This window comes from Sus scrofa, chromosome 4 (assembly GCF_000003025.6).
Source record: "Sus scrofa isolate TJ Tabasco breed Duroc chromosome 4, Sscrofa11.1, whole genome shotgun sequence".
In the NCBI taxonomy this organism is placed as follows: domain Eukaryota; kingdom Metazoa; phylum Chordata; class Mammalia; order Artiodactyla; family Suidae; genus Sus; species Sus scrofa.
This window is the reverse complement of record NC_010446.5, coordinates 16,350,739-16,377,275: the sequence shown is the minus strand read 5'-3', so window position 1 is coordinate 16,377,275 and position 26,537 is coordinate 16,350,739. Positions and strand designations below refer to the sequence as shown.

The following is a 26,537-nucleotide window of genomic DNA, read 5'->3' as shown; positions in this document are numbered from 1 at the left end:
ACCTCATGGTTCCTAGTCAGATTCGTTAACCACTGAGCCACGACAGGAACTCCCCAGGTGCTATTTTAAATGCTGGTGTCGGGAGTTCCCGTCGTGGCGCAGTGGTTAACGAATCCGACTAGAAACCATGAGGTTTCGGGTTCAGTCCCTGCCCTTCCTCAGTGGGTTAACGATCCGGTGTTGCCGTGAGCTGTGGTGTAGGTTGCAGACGTGGCTCGGATCCCGTGTTGCTGTGGCTCTGGCATAGGCCGGTGGCTACAGCTCCGATTGGACCCCTAGCCTGGGAACCTCCATATGCCGCGGGAGCGGCCCAAGAAATAGCAAAAAGACAAAAAAAAAAAAAAAAATGCTGGTGTCTGTATCAACTAATCATCACACCCACTTTACCAGGTGGATGCTATCAGCATGCCTGTTTCACAGCAGTGAAAACGAAGCCCTCAGGAGATGATGTGTGTGTGGCCAGTGTATAGGGAAGTCAGGACCCACATCTGGGTTTGTCTGATTCCAGGGCCTTTTAGGAACCACTGTGACTGGCTGCCTCTCTAGGAATAAGAAAACAGTCTTGAGGAGTTCCCATCATGGCTCAGTGGTTAACGAAGCCAACTAAGAACCATGAGGTTTGATCCCTGGCCTTGCTCAGCAGGTTAAGGATCTGGCGTTGCCATGAGCTGTGGTGTAGGTTGCAGATGGGGCTCGGATCTGGCATTGCTGTGGCTCTGGTGTAGGCCGGCGGTTACAGCTCTGATTAGACCCCCTAGCCTGGGAACCTCCATATGCCGAGGGTGTGGCCCAAGAAATGGCAAAAAAAAAAAAACAAAGTCTTGTAATGATGAGATGAAGCACTTCCTTCGCTTGCCCAGAAAGTCATCCTGTTCTCAAAGGCCTTATTCCGGAGACGCTTCCCATACTATCAGACTGTGCTCAGGAAACACATTTGGTTCTTTAAAACAGGCCCCACGCTGAAGGGTGTTTGTCCCAGGATGGCTTTGGGAGTCTCCGCCCAGGAGAGCGGGGGTGGGGGGAGGCCACCCCCCCATGCCTTCCCCAGGGCATGACAGTCATCTCCCTGACATCCTCTCTCCGGTTTTGTGTTGTCCTTCCAGGGAGCCCGGCAGAACTGCTGTGCTGATAAAGGGGATGCTCTGTCTTTGAGGAAAGAAGAGAACTTCCCTCCCCGGCTGTGGGCCACCCTGGCCAGAGACTCCAAGTGGAAGGACTTAGCATGCGGGTGCCTGCGGCCACAGGAATCCCAGCTGCCTTCACGCGCACGCACCTCCCAGAGGCCCGGTGGGAACTGTTCAGAGTGCCAAAGTCCTACTACTGCGTTTTCCATGGCTCCTTGTACATAGTTTGCTCCTCTGCCCGGGCCCCTGCCTCTTGCTATACTGGAACCGATTTGTACAATGTGGGAATTTTGTTACCTTTTTAATCAAGGGCAACTTCCTTTTCCAGCACTACCATTGTAAGGTTTTTTTCTAGCACAGAGGGCGGATCACATGTGCTTTTCTCTTTTTTCCGTTTTTTTGTTTTTTTTTTTTAATTAATTTGGGGGAGGCGGGATATTAGCATTAGTGCCATTATATCTACTGGATTTTAGGTAGGGAGGGTTCGCTTTTCAAGGTAGTTTGAAAGTGGGGAGATTCCTTCAGGGGACAGGCTGAGGCTCAGGCATCTGGCTTAACCCAGAGGGCCATGTGCAGTTTAACAGAACTTCCAGATCAAATCCATGTCCAGTTTTTTCCCAGCTGTCTTTGGGGTCCCTGCTTAGCCACACACAAGGCTTTCTGAACCGACACCAGGCCAGTCTGGTCTTTTGACAGCCTGGCCTCTGAGGTCAGACCTTGTGCCCAGCCAGCACCAAGAGAACCAGAGGGGGTGTGGCAACCCTCTGAGCGTCTTTTTAGTAACCAGCAGAAAGGGCTCCACATGCATTAGCGTCATCATTACTTTTATAAAATAAAAACAAAAGGAGATCTTCCTAACTGGATGGTACAGAGAGGAACAGCTTGGGTTTTCGCTTCCGTTCCTGCCTTTTCTCAGCGTGGTTTTTGATAAGATTTCAGCTTGACGCTTCACCATGAATTGATTTGTTTGCGTGTTTTGTTTTGGGCCAATTTTAGATTCCTGAGTGCACTTTTTTCCCTGGGTTAGTCCTAACTTTTAAAGAAGCAAAACCAAGAGACATATCTGGTATACATGTTGCAATATGAATTGTGTTTGCAGTCCCTTCCCCCACCCCCACCCCCACCCCCCCAATTTGAGTACACTGCAGAAATAAAATGTTAGGGAGTTTGGAAAAGAAAAAAACAATTTTTCTAACTTGTTGCTCATTTGTTGTAACTCAATAAAGCAAAGACTAAACATTTTTATAACCTTTTCCTCTGCTCCTGGCTCTTCATTGCTGCCTGGCTCCCAGGACAGGGCACGATGCCGACTCACCCACCTCCTGCCGCAGATCCGATACAACCACACGCTTCGTCTTCTATCCTGGTGAGGTCCGGCAGTGCAGGTGGGACTGTCAAAACAGGTGACCGGCGATGCGGGACTCTTCGTCACATTCTCTTTGAGCCAGAGAAGAAGTGATAGTCCCATCCTTCTCCCGGGTCTTCCCTGATGGATTCATGATATACTGCGGAGAGGAGCATGGGCATGGGCGTGGGCGTGAGACCTGCAGGCCACGCCCAGCACCACCGCCTGCTCTCGCGAGACCCTGGGCCACTCACTTCCGTCCTGGGCTTCTGAAGGTGACTGGACTCTGCCCTTGCTTTTTTGTGTCAGCTTTTGTGTCTCTGCTCAGGGGAGATTTAAAGAGCCCCTCCTGTCCAAGGTGACGCTCACTTAGACCAGTGCCTTTCAGACTTGACGACGCACCAGAGCCACCTGGAAGGCTGGTTACAGGTTCTCATTGAGTGGGTCTCGCTGGGCCGGAGCATGAACATTGCTTACAGGTGGGGCTGTGCTGTTGGCTCAGGGGCGCCATGCTGGGTATCTCTGGTCTAGATATTTCATTTTCACAAGGACTTGCCCACTTTGGGCCACTTTATCCACCCCTCAACCTCCAAACTCTCCTCTACAATTCCCCTCCAAAAAAGAAAAAAAAAAAAATTCAACCTGCACTTTTCTTATTCCAAGAAAACGGGAAAAGCTGGCGCATTTCCTGGTTCCTGCCTGTACTGCCTTCCCTGTCTGTGCTCTGACATCCACAGACCTCCGCTCCCCACACTGCCCGGCCCTTCCAGCCCGGTAATGAACGTCAGCCCGACCTGGGCCGCCAGCCTCCTCCTTGGCAGGCAGCCGCCTTCCCCTGCTGCTGTTTACCACCCTCGCCCGTTCCGCTTGCCAGTCTCAAGCAATTTAATTCTTCCAGCAGGGCAGCGTGAGACGCTATCAAATGCCTGAAGAAACCAAAGGGAAAACCAGAATTTTTGTCTTTTTAATTTTTGTACCAAAGAGAAAGCCTTGCTAATTGGTTCCAATGAACATACACAGGGAAAGCGGTTGTGTTCTTTAAAGCACCCAGCAAAATATATCAAACGTTTTCTTCTCCGCTGGGAAGGATTAAAGGGTGGCAGAAACTAGCGGGGAGGGTTGGGTTTTGGTGGTGGGTTTTTTTTGTGGGTTTTTTTTTGTTTTTTGGTTTTGGGGGGCCTTTTTAGGGCCGCACCTGCAGCATATGGTAGTTCCCAGGCTAGGGGTCACATCCTACCCACAAGCTCAGCAACGCCAGATCCTAGCCACCTCTTCGAACTACACCACAGCTCATGCTAACACTGGACCCTTCACCCACGGAGCTGGGTCAGGGGTGGAATCTGCATCCTCATGGATACTGGTCAGGGGTTCGTTACTGCTGAACCACGATGGGAACTCCAGGGAAGAGGTTCTTAAAGAGAATGGATGGATTGGATTCTCGGTGTGGATGGAAAATTGCCGCGGAGTGGCGTGAACATCTGCCGGGTTTGTCTTCCTCATAGCCCTTTGCACTAACATCTCTTCCTTTCCAGTTCACCTGTCCCCCCTTCTGCTCATCTGATTCAGGGGAGCTGCCCATCCAGGTGACCCACCCGCCCCCCCCCCAACACACACACACAGGGTGAGCCATGGCACTCCAGCCCCTGTTCATGGAGCCATGTTCTCTGTGATGCAGGAGCACTCAGATGCTGGGAGAAAGCTCCCTTTTTCCATTGAGGTGGCAAGTCTGATATTCGCCTGGAGCTACCAGGAGCCAAATCCCCTACCAGAGAGAGGAAGCCAGTCTGCAGGAGGCCCAAAAGTCAAGAAAAGAGGCAGAGAAACAATGAGACAAAAACGGTGATAGAGGCAGTGGTGATGACAATGGTGACATCATTTAAGCCCCTGGACCCCGCCATACCCAAGGCCAGCTCCTTATCCTTCCAGCTTCGTAGAAACCAACACATTTCTCTTTTGGCTTAAGCTAAAAACCTTCTGAGTTGGGTTTCTGTCACTAGAAGCTCAGCATTCTGATGATATGATGAGATTATAAGATTAAAAAAAAAAAAACCAGGAGAGACAATAAATGTAAATAGTGCCTTGTGGCTAGTGGCTACAGTACATGCTTCTCAAGTGTGTTCCCTGCATCTGCAGTGGCAGCATCACCAGGGTGCTTGTTAGAAATGCAGGATCTCCAGCCTCTACCCCAAACCTGTTGAATCATAATCTGCAACTTGACACCATCCTCAGGTGACTCACTTCTTCATTCAACTTTAAAAAATGCTGTTCTGAAAGCTTTGAAGGCTGCTCCCCAGCCTCCTCCAGCAAGAGTGGGGGACGGGATCTAATACACCACGGAGCCTGTTTCCAGAGTGTAGACTCCGAGCAGGAAGGCAGAAGTAGCCACAGGACGGAGATCACGTGGTGCCCCAGGTGTGCGTGTCCTTGTTCTTCCAGGCCACTTGGCACACAACCAAGAGCGAATGGAAATGAAAGCTCTCGCTGGCCTGCCGTGATACAGCCTGGAGAGAATCGGGAGCCACGTCAGTTCCCTCCTACAGGTTCCTGAAAGCTCCCATCTGGAGCGCCTCACAGCTGGAGGTACTTACAAACCACAGTAGAGGCACCATCATTACCCCTGGGGGCTTGATCAATACGAATGAAAAAAAGAGGATATCCAAGCACATCCCATGACGTGGCAAGTCAGGTATCCTGTAGCAGGAGGCGCACTGCCCTGCACTGTGAGGAAGGGAGATGACAAAGGTCTCCCTCAGTAACTTGCCGCCCTCCCCCAGAACAAGCCCCCAAAGTGTCACAGACCGCCTCAGTCTGGATCTTCAGAAAAAAGAGACAGAGCATTTCAACTGGGGAATTTAAGGGCAGTGAGTTAAAAGGATGTTTGCCAAGGTGTGGGCAGGGCTTGGCTTGGGGAAGCCAACAGTAAGGATGTAGGGAGCTTGGCCTGAAGGGGTAAATTTGGGGCAGCTACTGGCACCTGTAAAGGATAGATGTACAGAGCGGGCTGCCTGAAATGAGATGCAGCCTACAGTAAACCATGATGACCCAGCGGGGAGAGGATCAGGGGAATCGATACCCTGACATCATTCTCCCCCCCTCTTCTGCCCTCCTGCCACTGCCCTCCCAGTGGCCAAACCCAATCATAAGTCAGAGGGCAGGGGGGTCTGTTGGTCCAGTTCATCAGAGCAGGTGGGGTATGGGTGGAGGGGAAAACAGATGGTCCAGCACAGACCAATCTATGGGCTGAACCCAAGATGACACATACACACCAAGGAGGCTCTATGCCCCACTCCACACTCATGGCAGACATTAATAATCAATCAAAGCGATTTTGCCTGCTGCTCTATGCCCCACTCCACACTCCTGGCAGACATTAATAATCAATCAAAGCGATTTTGCCTGCTGGGCTTGGACAGCCTTCAGGATACTGAACACAGGGCCTCACACTGAATCTATTAACCTTGGAACATGGCATGTGTGGTGTGTGGTGTGTGGTGGGTGCCGCTGGCTGCCTAGCTAGTACCCATCCCCTCATTCTTCCTTGCTAACAGAACCAAGATATTATTCAGGTACTGACATAACCCTGTCCCAGGGGAGAAACAATTTCCCTGGCAGTGAGGAGTGGCTAGTTCAAGGCTCGCAGAAGGCTCTTGCCTAGCTGATGCCAATCTCCTTCTTCCCTTCTTCTTACCTTGTGTGCACTGCTCATCTTGAGACTAAGTCTTTGATAGCTCCTTTGAGCTCCTGACCCAGTGCCACAACCCAAAATTTTCAGACTCCTTGATATGTGAGAAAAGTAAATTATTTGTTTAACCCACCGCTCAATGGATTTGTCTGATATTTGCATTCAAATGCCCTCATAAGTGACGTAAAACTTCTGTGCCATCCTTGGGCTGGACAGATATGAATCCTCTCACGTGTGCAGGAGTTCACTTATCCTGTGCCAATTGTCAGGTGCGAGATAAGGTAGGTCTAGCCTGCTGCCTCCTCAAGGACACTCGATTTATATTTTGCAGGATGAGTAGGAGTCTGCCACATGGATAAATCAGAGGAAGGTGCAAGAAGCAGACATGTCAGGGCATTAAATACAAAGCCAACGAGCAGTCTATGATGTGTTACAAAAGAAGAAACCATCAGTTTTGAACAACTTTGAAAAACAACCAAGTCACCCTAATTCAAACCCAGTCCTGAAGATTGTAGACGTGATTATCCACTTGGAAAGAACTGGAAAAACTGCCAAACAATTATGCTATTTGCTTGTAGGATGAGAAATCAAAAAGGCGTTTAGGACTTACCAAAACAAGTAAAATAGATGTAAAGTGAAATGAAGTATATTCAAGGTCTTGTTTCCCCTTGGCTGAATTTGGGTCACAAACCTTGAGACCAGGGCCATCTCTCTAAATGATGTCCCAGCTGCTTACCGAGTCTCGTCCTCTGGCCACTCTGGTCTGCTTGCTGATTGACATTCATGCCCTGGGTCCATGCCATTGCCCCCCTTCACCATTTCTTCAAGACCCATTTGAAGCTCCCCCAGACCAAATAAAGGTAAACCTTGGGTGACAGAGAGGCTGGATTTAAGAAAGACATACACAGAGTTCCCATCATGGCTCAGTGGTTAACGAACACGACTAGCATCCATGAGGATGCGGGTTCGACTCCTGGCCTCGCTCAGGATCTGGCGTTGCTGCGAACTGTGGTATAGGTTGCAGACATGGCTCAGATCCTGCGTTGCTATGGCGTAGGCCAGTGGCTATAGCTCCGATTCAACTCCTAGCCTGGGAACCTCCATATGCCGCCAGTGCGGCCCTAAAAGACACACACCCCCCACACACACACACACACCCACACCACACACACACCACACACACACACACACACACACACCCCGGCTCTCAGGAAGCCCTGCTGCTCTGAACTCCGGCATCCGCAGGACAGGCTATATCTAGTTCTAACCACATATGGGTCAGTTATTCAGTCTTCTCTTGTGTGATGCTTCTCCTGGTCAGGAAGTGTGCTGACCCCCCTATCCAGCAACCATCACAACTCTTCCCAATAGGAAAGTCTTCTACAGACAAGCTCTTTCTCTGTGCCAACTAGAGGATGTTGGGGTGGCACTAGCACAGGACAGGATCCTTCTATACATGGGTAGTCATGTGACTCAGGCCCAGCCAAACGCAGCAGTATCTCTGACCTCAGTGAGTGGTCCAAGGGGTACACACATGACCTAAGCTGGGCCAATCAGAGTCTTTTCTGAGATTTAAAGAAATTGAAGTGGGAAGTGGGCTGGTAGCAGGAGGAGAAGAGAGAGAAAAACATACAAAAATAGAAGCAATGAGAGAGGGAGAGAGAAATGACATTTGAGTACGTAGATCCAGTAAATCTTCAAGTTAGGTCCATCCCATCTTTCCCAGTTTTGTGAGCCAATAAATCTCCCTTTTGGAGTTCCCACTGTGGCTCAGTGGTAATGAACCTGACTGATATCCATGAGGACATGGGTTTGATCCCTGGCCCCGTTCAGTGGCTTAAGGATCCTGTGTTGCCGTGAGCTGTGGTGCAGGTTGCAGACACAGCTTGGATACTGCATTGCTGTGGCTGTGGTGTAGGCTGGCAGCTGAGGCTCCTATTTGACCCCTAGCCTGGGAACTTCCATATGCTGTGGGTGCGGACCTAAAAAGACCAAAAAAATTTTTTAAATAAATAAATCTCCCTTTTGTTTAAAAATTAATTCAAGGAGTTCTCTTATGACACAATGAGTTAAGAATGTGGGCATTGTCACAGCAAGTGGTTGGGCTGCTGCTCTGGTATGGGTTCAATCCCTAGTCCAAGAACTTCTACATGCCGAGTAAGTGGCAAAATATGTAAATAAATATATACAATTTAAAAATAAAAATTAAATCAAGTTACATCACTGTCATTTGGAAATGAAAGGGTTACGACTAAAACCCATACTGTTACCCCACTGCTCAGCACATGTCTGCAGGACTGATAACAATTAAAAAGGCAAGGGCAGGAGTTCCCACCACGGCACAGTGGAAAGAAATCTGACTGGGAACCATGAGGTTTCGGGTTAGATCCCTGGCCTCGCTCAGTGGGTTAAGGATCTGGCATTGCCATGAGCTGAGGTGTGGATCGCAGACTCGGCTCAGATCTGATGTTGCTGTGACTGGCGTAGGCTGGCAGCTGTAGCTCCAGTTGGACCCCTAGCCTGGAAACCTCCATATGCTGTGGGTGCAGCCCTAAAAAGCAAAAAACAACAAACACCAACAACAATCCCCAATCCTGCAAGGGCAGATTATAGTTTGAAACATATTGGCTATGAGTCCACTTTTATGAAATGTTCAAAAGAGGCCAATCTAGAGACAGACGACGGTTGGGGGAGGGGGAGCTGGCGTAAAGAGAAGCTCGGGGGTGAGGGCTAAGACGTGTGAGATTTCTTTGTGGAGTAATAAAAATGTTGCAGGATTGGTATTGTGGTGATGGTTACACAACCCTGTGAAGAAACTAAAAGTCATTGAATTGCATGCTTGAAATGAACAAATTATATGGCATATAAATTATATCTCAATTTTACATATATATACTTATATATGATTATATCGTTTTATTTTTTAATGTGTATAATTTTATACGTAGTGAGAGAGAATGTGTGTGTGATAGTAGAAACTAGAAACCGAATAGATAAATATTTGAGTTACAGGGAAAGCTAATTTAAGGAATATACGCATATCCCCAAATTAATGTTATCTTTCCCACCAGATCCTGCCCCTACATTTCCTGTCTTGGTGAACAGCAGAAGCAACATGCAATTGCCCGAGCCACAAATCTGGGGCGGGGGGCATTTTTCATGTCCCTGGGTTTTAACCAAACACCAAGTTCTCTCACTTCTAGCTTCCAAATCTCTCTCCAAATGACTCTTCCACCACCTCCAGAGCTACTGTCATCATTCAGAACCCCCCACCTGTTTCCATACATAGTCTCCTAACTTGTCTCTCTTCTCTAGACTTTCCCCACCTGCCTGCATCTGTGTTCCAGCTAGATTAATCTTCTTTACAGCCTGGGTCCCATTGTGCCTCTCATCCACCTGCAAGTGGCTCCCACTGCCTAAGATTGAGTCCAGGCTCCTCTTGGTACCCTGCCTGCACCTCCCAACCTCCAATCCACTGCATTCCTCATCCCATTGCCATATCTTTCACTTGCTTGTATACGTGCACACTATTCAAGTCCATCCTCAACCACTCCACATCCCTCACACCCTCCAGGACCTCTCTGGCCTGGTCCAGGTAAAAAATATATCCTCCAAGAACCCCTCCTGACCCCTTCCAGCCAAGTCAGGTGCTTCTTCTGCTGGGTTCCTAAACCCCTCTGTGTGTCTCTATTATAATTCTAGACGCAGAATTATAATTAGCTCTGTGTTTCCCTGCCATAAAAGCCTGTGATCTCCTTGCAGACGAAATCCACGTTGTCTTCTTTTTCTTTGAAGTTCCTTTTTTTCTGCCAGTTTTATTGAGATATAATTGACATACAGCACTGTATATATGTAAGGTATACAGTATAATGATTTTTGTTTTGTTTTGTTTTAAGGGCTGCACCTGTGGCATATGGAGGTTCCCAGGCTAGGGGTCGAACTGGAGCTGCAGCTGCCAGTCTATACCACAGCCACAGCAACACGGGATCTGAGCCTCATCTGTGACCTACACCACAGCTCATGACAATGCCAGTTCCTTAACCCACTGAGCGAGGCCAGGGATCAAACCTGCATCCTCATGGATACCAATCGGGTTTGCTACCACTGAGCCACAACAGGAAGTCCCAGCATAATGATTTGACTTGAGTCTTATCTTTATATTCTAGCATAGGCTTGGGATGAGGCAAGCATGCATTCAATCATGTGTTGTATGGATAAAACTTCACTGACAACTTCAGAAGTTTAATTAGATTAGGGATGGTAGTAAGACAGTTGAAAAATCATTTGTGGGAAAATAGTCATAATGGGATGAAATAGGTTAATGTTCACAAATTTCTTCCTTTCACCCAACCTACCCAAGAGAACCTCAGAATAGTCAGCCTAATTCTCCTTTCATCCCCATCTCTGGAGAAACCAATTCCTAGACATTTTTGGTACAGAGTCTGGAGTCAGCAAAGAAGGATGCCTGCAGAGGGATTGAAGCAGAAGCAGAAGGACTTAAAGAGGCCAAATCAATCCATGTAATAAAGAATGAAGAGAGGGAAAAAAGGAAGCTCAGTAAGTAGAAGCCACTGGGGCTGGCGAAGAAGGAAAAAAATTCTTTAAAGTTCTGGTGAGGGAACAGCTTCACACAGAGTGTGGGATATAAAAAAAAAAATGGGCAAGAGTCCCAAGAACATTAAGACTTGTGCCATGGGGTATACGTGGAAGCAGCCCACTGAATGTCCTTTCAGAAGGATGAGAAAAATATTAAATTCCCTTTTTAATCCAGTTTTGGTTTATTTGGGTTGTGCTTTTATAACCAATTCTAGGACTGGACCATGTGGGTCATAGTTTCAGTAGGGTTACTTGTTGTTTTGGTAAAAATGAAAAGACACTGGGAAATTAACTGAAAACATATTCTGCTATTAATAGGAGGAGTCTCATCACCCATTTCCATGGACCATACTTGTCTTCAGATCAGTTCATACTGCTGTCTGGTAGGAATTCCTGTGAGGCTGGGATTACACAGAAATGCAGTTAAGCAGCAGGGGACGAGTGACTGTCCACAATCACAGGGACTACCCATGGCAAGGACACCCCAGAATTCTGGGGCCTGAATTTCAGCCCCTGCTTTACATTAGTGGGTTCTATGATCCTGGTCACGTCACTTCCCCACTTTAAGCCTCAGGTTCCTCATTTGAAAAATGAGAGGGTTTAAACCAGACGATCATCAGCTATTCATTCCAACTCTGAGATGCTATGATCATAGGAGTCATGCTATGAGACTCCAGGCTCCAGCTCAGCAGTGAGCTAAAGAAAGCTTTAAGGCAATAGCTCTAAATCTTTTGAGCAAGTATCCTCAGCACCTCCCTGAGGGAAGTTTGAAGAAGCATGTATGCCCATGAACAGTGTTCAATTAAAGAGCTGCAGACGTTCCTGTCATGGCTCAGCAGAAATGAATCTGACTAGCATCTATGAGGATGCAGGTTCGATCCCTGGCCTCACTCAGTGAATTAAGGATCCGGCATTGCCATGAGCTATAATGTAGGTCTCAGACGAGGCTCAGATCCCACATTGCTCTGGCTGTGGTGTCAGCCAGCAGGTGCAGCTCCAATTCGACCCCTAGCCTAGGAACCGCCATATGCCACAGATACAGCCCTAGAAAGACAAAAAAAAAAAAAAAAAAAAAAAAAGCTGTAAACAGGAGTTCCCATTTGGCTCAGCAGATTAGGAATGTGAATAAAATCTATGAGGATGTAGGTTTGAATCCCGGCCTTGCTCAGTGGGTTAGGGATCCAGCGTTGCCACAAGCTACAGTGTAGGTCACACATGTGGCTCGGATCGAGTTTTCCCATGGCTGTGGTATAGGCTGACAGCTGCAGCTCTGATTCGACCCCTAGCCTGGGAACTTCCATATGCCATGGGTGCAGCCTTAAAAAGAAAAACTAATTTAAAAAAAAAAAAAAAAAAGAGCTGCAAACAGAGGATGGAAAACTAAAAAGCAGGCTGTTCAGGAATATTTCTCCAAACCCAGAACCTCTCACTCTGCCTCTCTCCTCAGCCAAACCACACTTACAATGGCATTTGTTAGAGAAACAGAGAACTTTTGTTTGGCATCATTTAACCAGCTGCCCTGGAAAGACAGCTGCCCTCACTCTGTGCCTGGACACTGTCTCCCAGGCATGGTCCCCACCCCTACAGAGGTGAATAAACCCTCCAGGTGTCAACACGAGAAGCAGGCTGGGAACTGGGTTGGTCCGGGCGGGATGAATTTCTCTTCTAAGGGAGTTTGAAACCCGTGGGTGTCCCAGAAGTTTTTCCCAGTGCTTCCCCCACCCTCGTGTGGCCGATCATCAGCCTATTGTGCAAGAAGGGCCATGGATCCGAGGAGGAAGGGCTTCCAAGGCACAAGAAAATGCTGGTCCTCAGCATGGAGAAATTGCATCATTTTCCACTAGAGAGGAATGAAGTCAAGAAAGATTTCTTCAAGGTCAGATTCAGGAATCTGCCTAAAGCCTCAGAAACTCATAAGTGTCCAAGCTAGAAATTGAACTCAGGTTTCTCTGAGACAGAAGCCCATGCTTTTTATTTTATTATCTTTTTTGTTTGTTTGTTTGTTTTCTGAGCCACACCCACGCATATGGAGGTTCCCAGGCTAAGGGATCCAATTGGAGCTGTAGCTGCTGGCCTACGCCACAGCCACAGCGACACCAGATCCAAGCCGCATCTGCAAGCTACACCACAGCTCCTGGCAATGTGGGATCCTTAACCTACTGAACGAAGCCAGGAATCAAACCCAAAACCTCATGGTTCCTAGTTGGATTCATTTCCACTGTGCCCCAATGGGAACTCCCTATTTTTCTGTCTTTTTCCGGCCACATCCGTGGCCTATGGAGGTTCCCAGGCTAGGGGCCAAATTGGATCTGTAGCCACTGGCCTACAGCACAGCCACAGCACCACCAGATCCAAGCCACATCTGCAACCTACACCACAGCTCACGGCAACGCCAGATCCTTAACCCACTGAGCAAGGCCAGGATTGAACCTGCATCCTCATGGATACCAGTCAAATTCATTTCCACTGAGCCATGACGGGAACTCTCAGAAGCCCATGCTTTTAACCAAAAGACTCCCGCCCCTTGTCATCGTCATGGCTGGGGACCTGTGATGGTGACAAGGGCACATGCACATTCAAGTGGGCTGGCACGTGGGATACACACCTAGAGAATCACCACCCCTGAGGATGCTTCCCGTGGAGCCCAGACCATGGAAGTGGACATACTCCCTGCTGCGAGCCTGGCTTTCATGTTTGTGGTCATGGAAGGCTGGCTGGTGACCTGGAGGCCTGGGTTGGGTGGAGTCTTTCAAGGGGCTTTGAAAAGAAATAAAAACAGACTTTGAACAACTGGAGTATCCCATGATTTTAACCATCAACTCCTATTTACTCATAAGAATGAAGGACCAGGAGACGAAGGTCATCCTTGTCATGACCTGCAAAACTTTATTTTGTTGTTGTTTTTTCCCAGCTGCCTCCCTGAACCAATTTTTTTCTTTCTTTTTCTTCTTCCGCCATTTGATGGAAGCTGCAGACTTGCGGCGTGGCCAGCATCTATCTCTGGCAGACCTCTCCCACTCTGTTTTATAATTACCTACTCCTGTGACTGTTGCTCCATCATTAGGCTCTGAGATCCCTGAGGCAAGGATCTTATTTTACTCATCTGCATATCCCAGTACCCTGCACAATATAAGGCTCTCCATCCGCAACTGGGAGAAAAGGAGGGAGGAAGCATGGGAGGGAGGAAGGGAAGAAGGGAGGGACTGGGTAGAAATAGATAAAGCCAGGATCTAGGACATAAAGTTCAGGCCCTTCTTATATAACAAACAAGTGTGATACACGGTTTTAATTGGTAGATGAACCCTAAGAGACATTTAGAGGCAAATGGGGAAATACAAATATGGGTGGATATTAAATAATATTAGGAAATTGTCATTAATTTTTAAGTATGTTCATGGTATCAGGATTATGTAAGAAAATGTCCTTATTTTTTTCAAGAGGCATCATAAAGAGGTGAACTATCATGAGGTATATGTAATTTACTTTTAACTATTTAAAATGGTTCAGAAAACAAAGGATGACTGGAGCTTCTGTTGTGGTGCAGCAGAAGCGAATCCAACTAGTATCCATGAGGATGTGGGTTTGATCCCTGGCCTCATTCAGTGGATTAAGGATCCGGTGTTGCCATAAACTATGGTGTCGGTTGCAGAGGCGGCTCGGCTTGGATCCCGCATTGCTGTGGCTGTGGCCTAGGCTGGCAGCCATAGCTCTAATTCAACCCTAACATGGGAACGTCCATATGCCCCAGGTGTGGCTCTCAAAAAGCAGCAAAAAAAAAAAGATGGCAAATTCATGGTTAAAACTAGGTAATGAGTATACAGATGTTCATCATACTATTCTCTCTACTTTCCTGCACAAACTTTTTCATCATACAAGGTTCTAATAAAGCAGCTTTCTAACAACCACGGTGCCATTACCAAATCCAGTGTCATTACTACAGTCCCAATATCTTACAAACAATCCGCATTCTAATTTTGCCAATTGTCCAATATTGCATTTTATACTAATTTTGTTTCCAGGATCTGATCCTGAATCACATTTTGCAGTTATGTGCCCTTTATCTTTTCAATCTCTTTTAATTTGGAACCATTTCTCAGCTTTTCTTTGTTTTCTGCATTTAAAGACAATAACATTCTTATGGACTTCCTGGTAGCCTAGGGGTCAAGGATCCAGCCCTGTCACTGCCATGGCTCAGGTCACTGCTGTGGCACAGTATTGATCCTTGGCCCGGGAATTTCCACATGTCACAGACAAGGCAAAAAAAAAAAAGAAAAAATTGACATCCTTAAATAGTAAGGCTCACTGTTCTGTTTCCTGTGTCTGATTGTGTCCTTATGATTTGATTCTAGAATACTATGGGTTCTGGCAGGAATATGATGCGGTGACATAAAGGCATTAAGATGCTAAGGCCTTCTTCTTGTTTTTTGTTTTGGTTTTTTGTCTTTTTAGGGCTACACCCATAGTATATGGAGGTTCCTAGGCTAGAGGTGGAATCAGAGCTGCAGCTGCCAGCCACAGCCACAGCCACAGCCATACCACCACCAGATCCAAGCGACATCTGTAACCTAAACCACAGCTCAAGGCAATGCCAGATAGTTTAACCTGCTGAGTGAGGCCAGGGATCGAACCTGCATCCTCATGGATACTAGTCGAGTTCTTAACTCACTGAGCCACAACAGGAACTTCAAGATGCTGTGGCCTTCTCAGTGCAACACATCAGAGGTACCAGATGTCAGCTTGTCCTCTTACTGGCAACTCTGATGTTGATCATTTGGTGAGGTGGTGTCTGCCAGGCTTCTCCACTGTAAAGGTACCATTTTTCCCTGTGTAAAGAATTGGTAACCTGTGGCAGACACTCTGAGGCTGTGTAAATACCCTGTTCTCCAACGTTTCACCCAATGGTTTTGGCATCTGCTCATGATGCTCACTTGAATCAATGAATACTTTGATGCCTGCAAAATGGTGATTTTTGTATTTCTCTTTGCTTCTGTGTTTACTAGTTGGCATTCCACCAAGAAGACGAGCTTTCGCCTCTACCCCTAGCATTTGTTTATTTGCTAGTATCAATAGGGACTCAAAAACATGGTTTTTTTTTTTTTTTTTTTTTTAAATCAACATTTCTCTGGGAGGTTAGAAAGGTGGTTCCGCATTTTAGCATGTACAAGTCTTGGTGCCAGTTTCTTCGGCCTCTAACATTGCGTGTAGCATCAGCAGGATCCAGGCTAAAGCACAAATGTGAAAGAAACAAAATCATTTTTACTCTTTTTTTTTTTTTCGTCTTTTTAGGGCCACACCCTTGGCATATGAAGGTTCCCAGGCTAGGGGTCCAATCAGAGCTGCAGCCACTGGCCTACACCATAGCTACATCAGATCCAAGCCATGTCTGCAACCTATACCGCAGCTGACAGCCATACCAGGTCCTTAATCCACTGATCGAGGCCAGGGATCGAACCTGTGTCCTCATGGATACTAGATTCGTTTCCACTAAGCCACGATGGGAATCCCCTCGTTTTTACTCTTTCCCCCAGCATCCCATCTTGGTTCATTCACTCATTCATTTATTCAACAATCATGTATACCATGTCCTAGGGGCTGAGCTCTGGAACCCCTGAATTGAAGTCATGTCCCTACTAGTGAGGAAAAATAGGAGGCTGGGTGAGCAATGCCACGCCAGCCCAATGGGTGCTGTCACGGCAGTGAGCACAGGGCTCCAGGGAAGAGCACTGGAGGAAGGGGTGGAGAGTCAATGGAGGAATAGGAGTTTCCCAGTAGGGATGGAGAAACAAGCTTTGGAGGTGTGTTTGGAATGAGCGAGGATTCAAGGGCCCTGAAGTTTGGAGGTGGTAGGATTGCCTGGTTGGGTATGGAGATGTCGCCACAAAACAGACCAAGATTATTATTTATAAAAATGGCGAGAGCTCCCATTGTGGCTCAGTGGTTAATGAATCCAACTAGGAACCATGAGGTTGCAGGTTCGATCCCTGGCCTCGATCAGTGGGTTAAGGATCCAGTGTTGCCGTGAGCTGTGGTGTAGGTCACAGACCTGGCTCTGATCAGGTGTGGTGGTCATGTAGGCCAGCAGCTGTAGCTCCAATTGGACCCCTAGCCTGGGAACCTCCATATGCCGTGGGTGCGGCCCCAGAAAAGACAAAAAAAAAAAAAAAAAAAATGGCATCCCATGATGGCGCTATGTTACAACCCAGCTCCTCTCATTTTGCAACTTGCTCTGGACATTGTTTCCATGTCAACACAGGCAGATCAGTTTCCGTGGATTTTGAAATGAGTCATTTCCAGGGTCAGACCGTGATTTATTCAACCAATGCTTTGCTGATGGGCAAGTGGGTTGTTCCCAATGTCTTTGCTACTGCAACCTTTGCTCATCTTTCTTCTCCCGTGTCTCTGTTTCCTTGGGATACGTGGGGGAGTGGCTTTTGGTTTCCAAGATCAAAGCCAAAACTGAAGGATTCAAGACTGGAGGCAGCCAAAGAGCATGAGACTGCCTATGGTTTTCCCTCATCCATGCCTCATTCCACAGAGGGAGAACACCCCTATAGAAGGACGGCCTCCCTGCCTCCCTGCCTCCCCTGAGCTGACTGTGGACCATAGGTGAAAGCAAGGATTCAGCTAACAGCTCACACCAATTACTGCCAACACAGATGAGTTAAGACTCCGAGTGGGCACACTGACATTTTCTAGACATAAAAGTTAGAGCCTAGGTAGACTACTATCTTGTTCCAAGATGCCAGAAAGGAAAAATATGAAGAATGGAAAGGTTGAGAAGCCACCCTGCCAGGAAATGGGGGAGGAGAGGAGGATTAGCCCAAGGGGGGAGGAAGAACACCGACCTCAAAGCCAGGCCATCCAAGTCCCGTCTTCCGGGGCAAGTCACTGAACTACTCTGAGCCCTGGTTTTCTTGGGTGTAAGATGGGAAGACAAAGGGTGCTTCCTGGAGGTTTGTGAGGATGGAGCAGATAACAATCCCGAGGCGCTGGTGCAGTGCTGGACGGTCAGAAGCCCAAGAGGTGAACATGGCCCAACACAGGTACTTCAACAAAAGAGACTGCATTTCGGGGACCATTTACACAAGTGTGGCTGGGCTAAGGGAACAAGCGAGGCACCCAGAGACTGGCCACAGAGGGCAGCCATCACCTCTAGGGCTGAAGGAACCACAGAGGGAAGAAGTGATTGACAGGAGGGAATCACAGAAGCCAGTGATTGACAGCGCCATGGAGTAGAGGCCCCTTATCTGGAGTCCTCGTTATAGCTAGTGCTGGTGACACAAAAGAGAGGAAAGAGAGAGGAAAAGAAAAATAAAGAAGGGAGTTCCTATCATGGCTCAGTGGTTAACGAATCCGACTAGGAACCATGAGGTTGCGAGTTCAGTCCATGCCCTTGCTCAGTGGGTTAATGATCCGGCATTGCCATGAGCTGTGGTGTAGGTTGCAGACGCGGCTCAGACCCCGCATTGCTGTGGCTCTGGTGTGGCTACAGCTCCGATTCGACCCCTAGCCTGGGAATCTCCATATGCCACGGGAACAGCCCAAGAAAATGGCAAAAAGACAAAAAAGAAAAGAAAGATGCAGAAGTAATGCCAGGTTACCGCTCTCCTCCAGCCCTCCAATCTCCTGTCACTGCCTCCCAGGGCCAAGGCCAACCAGAAGTCAGTAACAAGGGACTCTGTGTGATGCAGACCCAGAGGAGGTCCAGCCTGAGGAAAGCAAATGCTCAAATGGACCCAAGTGGATTCAGGCCAGGCCTCCAGGGAAACAAGCTCTCAATTCAGGGACCTAAAAACGCAAGATGATAGAATTCATCTAGCCCAGCCCCCTTGTGTCAGAGATGGGGAAGGAGCAGTTCAACATGAGGCATCTGCCTAAGGTCATCTTCTACTTAGTTCCACTGCCAGGACCAGAACTGAAACAGCCTCCTCCAGAACCACCTTTTTTTTTTTTTCCTTTACGATAAACATTATTATCCTAGTCATGCACCAATATTGCTTTTGGTAGAGCCATCGACGCACTTACTCCTAAAGTATCTGAGCCATAAATGGTTCATTGTCCTTGTACACGATGAGAAATCAAAGTAAGCTCCCCCTTTACGGGCTCAAGCAAGTAGGAAGTATGGTCTTTAATGCTCAAGGAATAATGACGGGCAAATCTTCCTCCAAATTCCAATTCAAAATAGTCCCAATTGGGACTGACGCTTGGTGGGGGAGAAATAGAGTATCCTTTGAGTGAGTGCTATTGATGTCATTACTAATTCACTCATTTCATTCTGGACCCGCAGATGACAGCAAGGTTTCTTGATATTCATTGAGCACCCACTATACACTCAGCATTGTACTATATACTGGGGATTCCAAGATAACATAGACAATATTCTTCCCCTAAAAGCATTTGTCTGCCTGTTTTTGTTTTTGTGCCAGATGGAAATTCCCAGGCCAGGGATCCAATCAGAGCCACAGTTGCCACCTACAATATACCTTTAGCAATGTCAGATCCTCAACCCATTGTGCCATAGCAAGAACTCCCTGTCTGCCTGTTTCTTCCTTTTTTTTTTTTTTAAAACAGACGCACCTGCAGCATATGGAAGTGCCTGCCTGGGCCAGGGGTCAAATCCGAGCTGCAGCTGCTTCCTAGACCACAGCCATGGAAACGCTGGATCTGAGCTGCATCTGTGACATACACAGCAGCTTAGGGCAACACCAGAGCCTTAATCTACTGAGCAAGTCAAGAGATTGAACCCGCATCCTCACAGAAACAACATCAGGTCCTTAACTTATTGAGTCGAAACAGGAACTCCCTTGTCTGCCTGTTTCTCTCTCTCTCTCTTTTTTTTTTTTTTTTTTTTTTTTTGCTTTTTTAGGGCCAAACCCACAGCAAATGAAAGTTCCCAGGGGAGTTCCCGTCGTGGCGCAGTGGTTAACGAATCCGACTAGGAACCATGAGGTTGCGGGTTCGGTCCCTGCCCTTGCTCAGTGGGTTAACGATCCAGCGTTGCCGTGAGCTGTGGTGTAGGTTGCAGACGCGGCTCGGATCCCGCGTTGCTGTGGCTCTGGTGTAGGCCGGCGGCTACAGCTCCAATTAGACCCCTAGCCTGGGAACCTCCATATGCCGCGGGAGCGGCCCTAGAAATGGCAAAAAGACCAAAAAAAAAAAAAAAGAAAGTTCCCAGCCTAGGAATCAAATCAGAGCCACAACTGCCAGCCACAGCCACAGCAAAACCAGACCCGAGCCACATCTTCAACCTACACCACAGCTCATGACAATGCAGGATCCTTAACCCACTGAATGAGGCCAGGGATTGAACCCACAACCTCATGGATACTAGTCAGAATCGTTTCCACTGCACCACAAAGGGAACTCCTGACAGTTTCTTTATTCTCCCACTCCCAACACACACACACATCTTTCTATTGATGACAAAAGCACTCCTCAGTCCCAGAGGCTGGCATGAATTTACATCACACCAATATTTTTAGAATCATCACCTGCAAAGATAAGCCTGCTTGTTTGTCTTGTCACAGTAGGAAGATGACTGCCCCTGCATGAGATTTCCCACTCCCCTTTATCTGGGCCTCTGTAACAGCATGGACCTCCCTGCTTCCACCATCAGAATCCCTCAAGGGCAAGAGTCAAATCTCAAGCATCTTTGTACCCCAGTACTCTATGTACTCTGGTGCCTAGTACATAGTAGATGCTCAATACATGTTTATTAATGAATGGAATGGTGATTGGACAAGTTGATGAATGAAAAATGAATACATGGTTTGATGGGTGAGTGAGGGTTATCGATAGGTAGATGAGGGGATAGATAGATGTTTGGGTGGATGGATGGAGAGATGGATGAATAGATAATTGACTGGGCAGATGATGGATGGTTGGATGCTAGGTAGATAGATGAGCAGTTGGTGATGAATAAGTGGATAAATAATTTATCTTCCTTGCAGCCTTAGGACAATAATACCTACTCTCATTATCTCCTAAGTAAAGGCCATGCTGAGAAATAATAATAGTTGCATAACGTAGCGGGGAGAAAAAAACTTGGGGTCAACAGGTCCGGGTTCTACTCCTAATTTCACCACATAGTAGCTGTCTTGACTTGAACACATCCCTAACTCCTCTGGGCCACCTTCTGTTCAGGCTAAAGTGACAGTGATTCCCACCACACGAATCTAGTGGTTGTTATACAAGATAAAATACTATATAAATAACAGTGCTTTGTCCCAGCAAGTGATGCTGGTTAAAATGATGGGCGCTATAAGTAGCTCTCACCTGGCCGTTGTCCATAGGTGGGAATATAACATGTCTCTCCATTAAGCTTTGCAATCCTGAACCCTAATCCTCTGCACTCAGATTCCCCAGTTCCCTAGACTAGGGGTGGCCCACTTGCTCATCTCCCTCCAGCCACATCCTATAGCACCTGTGCCCACGGGAAATATGCAGGCAAAGTCCCCGGGACCTAAGCCCACTGTTGTAGGCAAAGCAGGGAGATGCCTGGGGAAGGCCACCTAGAAGTGCCCTGGGTGAAAGCACACCTTCCCAAGTGCTCCTGTATTTCTTAGAAAGGTGATGGCTACATCCACAAGGCCAAAACCATTCGTTCAAGCGTCACTTATTCACTGCGTCCTGTGTGTCAGGCACTGGGAAACAAAGCTGAATAAATGCTGGCCCCTGCCATACATGAACCCCACTGGTCTGTGCCCTCAGTCGATCCCTCAAGGGCCTTGTCTGGTCCTGGAGTTCAAGTTCAACCTTGACCACACAGGACCTGGCAGAGTCCAATACACAGGAGGTGTTCGTGTCACTTCTGCTGCACGAAAGGAGTTCCGTCTAATGGGGGAGGGAGACCAGCCCACAACAATTTCACTGGCCACCTACAGAGAGAACTAGAAAAACAAAGGAAGGGCATCAATTCAAAACGGGCAAGGTTGGCTCCCCAGAGGAGGTGCCACCTAAGCTGAGTTTGGAGACAGAGAAGAAACATCAAGGAGGAGGTGGGAGGAGACAGCGTTTGGCAGAAACAAGCTTTTCTCTCTGCCTAACTTCCACCTGCCGCCCTTTGCACAGCTGATGGGTTTTGTTTTGTTTTGTTCCTTTTTAGGGCTGCACCTGCGGCATATGGAAGGTCCAGGCTAGGGGTCAAATCAGAGCTGTGGCTGCCAGCCTACACCACAGCCACAGCAACCCCGGATCCTTAGCCCACAGAGCGAGGTCAGGGATCAAACCCATGTCCTCTTGGATACTCGTTGGGTTCTTAACCCACCGAGCCGCAGCAGGGACCCGCACTGACAGAGTTTTTCCTCTCCCAGAGGAAAACAACCTTCAGGGGTCCCACAGAAAGGCCAGTGTGAGCCGTCTGTTCCCTTCACGAGAGCCACCTGTCTGGAGGGCCGGCGGGAACGCACCGTGGCCATTCCTGCCTGGATTGATGAAAAAAGAGAGGGGGTCTCCGATTCTGACAAAGGGCAGTGACAGGAGGTGAAGAGAGGGTGGAGCAGGTCCTGGGAGGAACCACTTCCATTCCCGGAATTTTCTGCAGCTGAGAGCTGGGGCCAGAGTCCATGGGGCCCAGAGGCAGCCTCTCCTCTGGCTCAGGTTAACTCTGAACAAAGGCACAGAGAGCGCTCACCCTGGAACCTTACGTGCCTCGGATTTCAGAACAGGTGACGCGCCCACTCTTGGCACTTGGAGCTTATAAATCCGCCTGGAGCAGGGCCCAGGGCCAGCTGTGTCTCGCCCAGGGCAGAGAGTGTGCCCAGTTAATCCAAACCCCTCACTTGGCAGGACATGATCAGCCTCACTTAGCCGCCAGCCCCCTGGCCTCCCGGTCCTCAGCCTTAGCCTACGACGGCCTCCGGCTCCCCAGTCCTCATTTCGCTTGCCTTCTGACCTTTGCACACCCTGTCCCCTCTACCCGAGACCCTGTCCTTAGCCCTGTTCCTTTAGCTGGTTAACCCCTGCTCCTCTTTCAGGCCTCAGCTTAGCAACCCCTGCTTCTAGATGTTTCCTGTGATTCCACCCCCAGATCCAGGGGAACTGCCTCTACTCACCTCTTCTTTGCATCTCTGAGTCTGGATTGGGATCGCTGGACGGCATGCTGGCCTCCCATTAGGGCTCCTTCAGGGCAGAGACCAAGTCTCTTCCACCTTCGTATCCCCAGCAGAGCAAGGCGCCAAGCCACTGCGGGATTGACTCCCTTCAACAGGATGAGAAAGTCAAGGTTGCTCCTCAGCTGAAAGCTCCTTTGGGACCTGAGCATGCTCCCTCTGCATGAAAAACCACTCCCTTCTTTCTGTTTGCAAAGGGCTTTCACGTGCACTTTATCACACGCCTTTCCCACCACCCTGGGAGCAGGTATTAGTCAGTCTACCCATTTTACAGATGGGGCACCTGACACCCAGAGCCACTACAGCAGTTGCCGGAGAGGCAGGCTGGGAGGCAGCCGCAAGAGGACCGGCCACCAGATCCGCCTGACTCCAGCTCAGCACCACCCGTCAACTCCTTCAACTCTCCCATCACGTGTCCTGGCTTCTGGCATCGCCGGCTAGAGCCCCCCAGCCCAAGATCCGGATGACGTTGCTGCTCGGGCCCCTCCAGTGACACGTTATCTATATTCCATGGGGGACCTTTAGGGTCCTGACTCTTTGGGTGCCCGTGGTTACAGGTCTGTGTCCATCAGAAACACAGGGCTAGGGTGCCTACAGGGAACTCATAAGAAGTGTTCGGAGGGTGAAGGCAAAATGAAGAAAAAAGGGTCTTACCCAGAGCCTCTGGGCCCGGGCGCCGCAGCGCTGCTGGCAGAGGATAAACACCGTCTACCTTCTGATCTCACACAGGTGCCTTTCATTGCAAAACTGAACAGGAACCCAGTTGCAAGAGAGTCTGGAAAACAGAGTTCTTCAGACGTGGTAGCACAGGAAAAAGTATCAAAAGGCAAGTATAGAACCGAACACCAAGAGACAGTATCCATACACCATTAGGGCCACTAGAGAAGAAGGTGATGTCCCCAAAAGGCCTTGGTTTGAACCATGAGCACAGTGGACCCTTGCTTGCTTTGTGGCCGTTCCACTCCTGTTGGCAGTCTTCTTACGTTTGCGGAGTCCCTGGCTTCTACCTCAACACAGAAGTTAGCATCTCACTTTGCCATCCTCCCTTGCAGCTGGAATAAGCACCCGCTCCGCAAATCAAGCACAGCCAGGGGGAGCTCTCAGAATAGAAGTAAAAGAAGGGTGAGGAGGGAAACACCCAGCAACATCCATGATCCCCAGAGGCAGCAGTGGCTACAAAGTTGCGTTTGTTGAAGAGGCAATGGTGGTGGGGCATCGGCGCCCCTGCAGCCAGAGGGAGTTGCTGGTGCAGGAGGGGTCATGTTACATCTCGTGCTCAGAGGGGGCAGTTTCCTCATCACCTCAATTCTGCAGTTGCCAACCTCATTGCCAGGAGCTCAGCTGCAAGTCTGATTCTCCAGGCTTCCCAGGGATTCTTACAGTTACCCAATAATCTTTTTTTAAACAAACATTGACGCTAAGGTATAATGTCCTAACAACAAGTATACAAATCATGAGTATACAGTTCAAGCCACTGAGCCATCACTCGTATCAATAAGGAGGATATTACCAGTACCCCCAAGTGCACCAGCCACGGCCCCTCCCAGTAACTGCTTCCTCTCTAAATGCACTGACTTCTAAGGCCATAGATTTATTTTGCATATTCATGAATTTTATATGAATGGAATCATTTTATATACTCTTTCTCACCTGCCTTCTTTCAAGCAGTAGTATGTTTCTAAGATTTGCCAAGGTTGCTATCAATGACAATGCTATCTATATTCATGTTCTTAGCTGTATAGTAGTCCATTGTAGGAGTAAACCACAACTGACCCATTCTACTGTCATTGCACACTGGATTGTTTCTGGCTAAGGCTTAATTATAAATAACGCTGCTCTCAGCATTCTTACACATGTCCTTGTGGTGCACTGCAGTGCAGTCATGAAGGCAGCCAGAACTGGGACCAACACAGATTTTTATTTAAAAAAAAAAAAAGCTGGAGTTACCGTCGTGGCACAGTGGTTAACGAATCCGACTAGGAACCATGAGGTTGCGGGTTCAGTCCCTGCCCTTGCTCAGTGGGTTAACGATCTGGCGTTGCCGTGAGCTGTGGTGTAGGTCGCAGACGCGGCTCAGATCCCGCGTTGCTGTGGCTCTGGCGTAGGCCTGTGGCTACAGCTCCGATTCGACCCCTAGCCTGGGAACCTCCATATGCCGTAGGAACGGCCCAAAGAAATAGCAAAAAGACAAAAAAAAAAAAAAAAAAAAAAGCTGGAGTTCCTGTCGTGGCTCAGTGGTTAACGAATCCAACTAGGAACCATGAGGTTGTGGGTTCAATCTCTGGCCTTGCTCAGTGGGTTAAGGATCCAGCGTTGCTGTGAGCTCTGGTGTAGGTTGCAGACGTGGCTCGGATCCCGCGTTGCTGTGGCTCTGGCACAGGCTGGCAGCTACAGCTCCGATTAGACCCCTAGCCTGGGAACCTCCATATGCCGCGGGAGCAGTCCTAGAAAAGACAAAATAAATAAATAAATAAATATTTTTTTTAAAAAGGCTAATTTTTGAGTTTTCTGGTGGCATAGCAGGTTAAAGATCAGACATTGTCATTGCTGTGGTTCAGGTCGCAACTGTGACAAGGGTACAATCCCTGGCCCCAGAACTTCTGCTTGCCATGAGCGTGGTGAAAAATTTTTTTTTCTTCAATTAAAAAGTTAAAGAAGATAATTTAAGAAAAATGTTTTCCCAAACTGGCTTTAAAATAAGATGCATTGGAGTTCCCGTCATGGCGCAGTGGTTAACGAATCCGACTAGGAACCATGAGGTTGTGGGTTTGATCCCTGGCCTTGCTCAGCGGGTTAAGGATCCGGTGTTGCCGTGAGCTGTGGTGTAGCTTGCAGATGCGGCTCGGATCCCACGTTGCTGTGGCTCTGGTGTAGGCCGGCGGCTACAGCTCCGATTAGACCCCTAGGCTGCGAGTCTCCACATGCTGCAGGATCGGCTCCAGAAAAGGCAAAAAGACAAAAAAAAAAAAAAATAAGATGCATCACTTCTAAATGTGGACTTTAGGGTGACTCCCTAGGCCACAGCCTGCCCTGTAATTAACACACCCCTGGTGGTTACTAAGCGCTGCTGCTGTGGCTGTTTCACTGCAGGACACAGCGGTGATGGGTCACCATCTCTCTGAGCCTGTTTCCTCATCTGTAACGACCTCATCAGGCTCTTGTGTGGGTCAGATTGATGACTAAGCCAAAGGCAGGCAAACTACAGCTTGCTGGGGACAGTCTCTGTACCAAGGCTCCCCAAACATTCACTCACTGAGGTCTCACCCTATTCTGATGAAGCGGGTCTCTTCCTTCTCTTCATAAAGTTGGAAAACCTGAGGTTCAAGGAGGTTTAATAACCGGCCCGAGGCCGTAGGGCTGCTAAAGGGCAGTGTTGGCTGTGTCCAGGTCGGCTGGACTCCCTGGTCCACACTGGATATAAACAGAAGGTGGGGGCTGGGGTTCTGCCTCTAAGGGGGAGGGGGGAGGGGGCCTTTGGCTTCCTCTGAGGCCAGTGTCACCTTTTGTAGCTTGGGGACCATAAGACCCCGAGGACGATGGTGAGGATTACCCGACGTCATGGCTGGGAAGGGAAGGCAAACTCTTCCAACCGAGAGTTAAGTGATTTATACATAATACCTGATTTGATTCTCACTTCCCAGGAGGGAGCCGGCTTATTTCCCTATTTCTAGCTCAGGCCT

The 26,537-nt window shown here is 48.4% G+C and overlaps 1 protein-coding gene and 2 long non-coding RNA genes across 11 annotated transcripts in view; 2 read left to right on the top strand and 1 right to left on the bottom strand.

Moving 5' to 3' along the window:
• The window catches only part of ZHX2 (zinc fingers and homeoboxes 2), a 178,960-nt gene extending 176,584 nt beyond the window's left edge, over nucleotides 1-2,376 (top strand). For all 7 annotated transcript variants that reach the window (XM_021088973.1, XM_021088974.1, XM_021088977.1 and 4 more), the window contains one exon: nucleotides 1,104-2,376. The gene's annotated coding sequence lies outside the window, so the exon portion shown is untranslated. The remainder of the gene's footprint in view (nucleotides 1-1,103) is intronic.
• Nucleotides 1-24,862, bottom strand: part of LOC102162152 — a 50,602-nt gene extending 25,740 nt beyond the window's left edge. The window contains exons 1-3 of one of the 3 annotated variants that reach the window (XR_002343128.1): nucleotides 23,512-24,862; nucleotides 22,801-22,946; nucleotides 2,444-2,629 (exon numbers count right to left, since the gene is read on the bottom strand). This is a non-coding gene — a long non-coding RNA (uncharacterized LOC102162152). Of the gene's footprint in view, nucleotides 1-2,443; nucleotides 2,630-15,810; nucleotides 15,970-22,800; nucleotides 22,947-23,511 lie in introns of those variants that run through there. The other 2 variants (XR_002343127.1, XR_302835.3) reach the window with 2 other exon arrangements.
• Nucleotides 20,056-23,120, top strand: LOC110260229. Its single transcript, XR_002343133.1, has 2 exons — nucleotides 20,056-22,413; nucleotides 22,776-23,120. It is a non-coding gene; the product is annotated as an uncharacterized LOC110260229 (long non-coding RNA).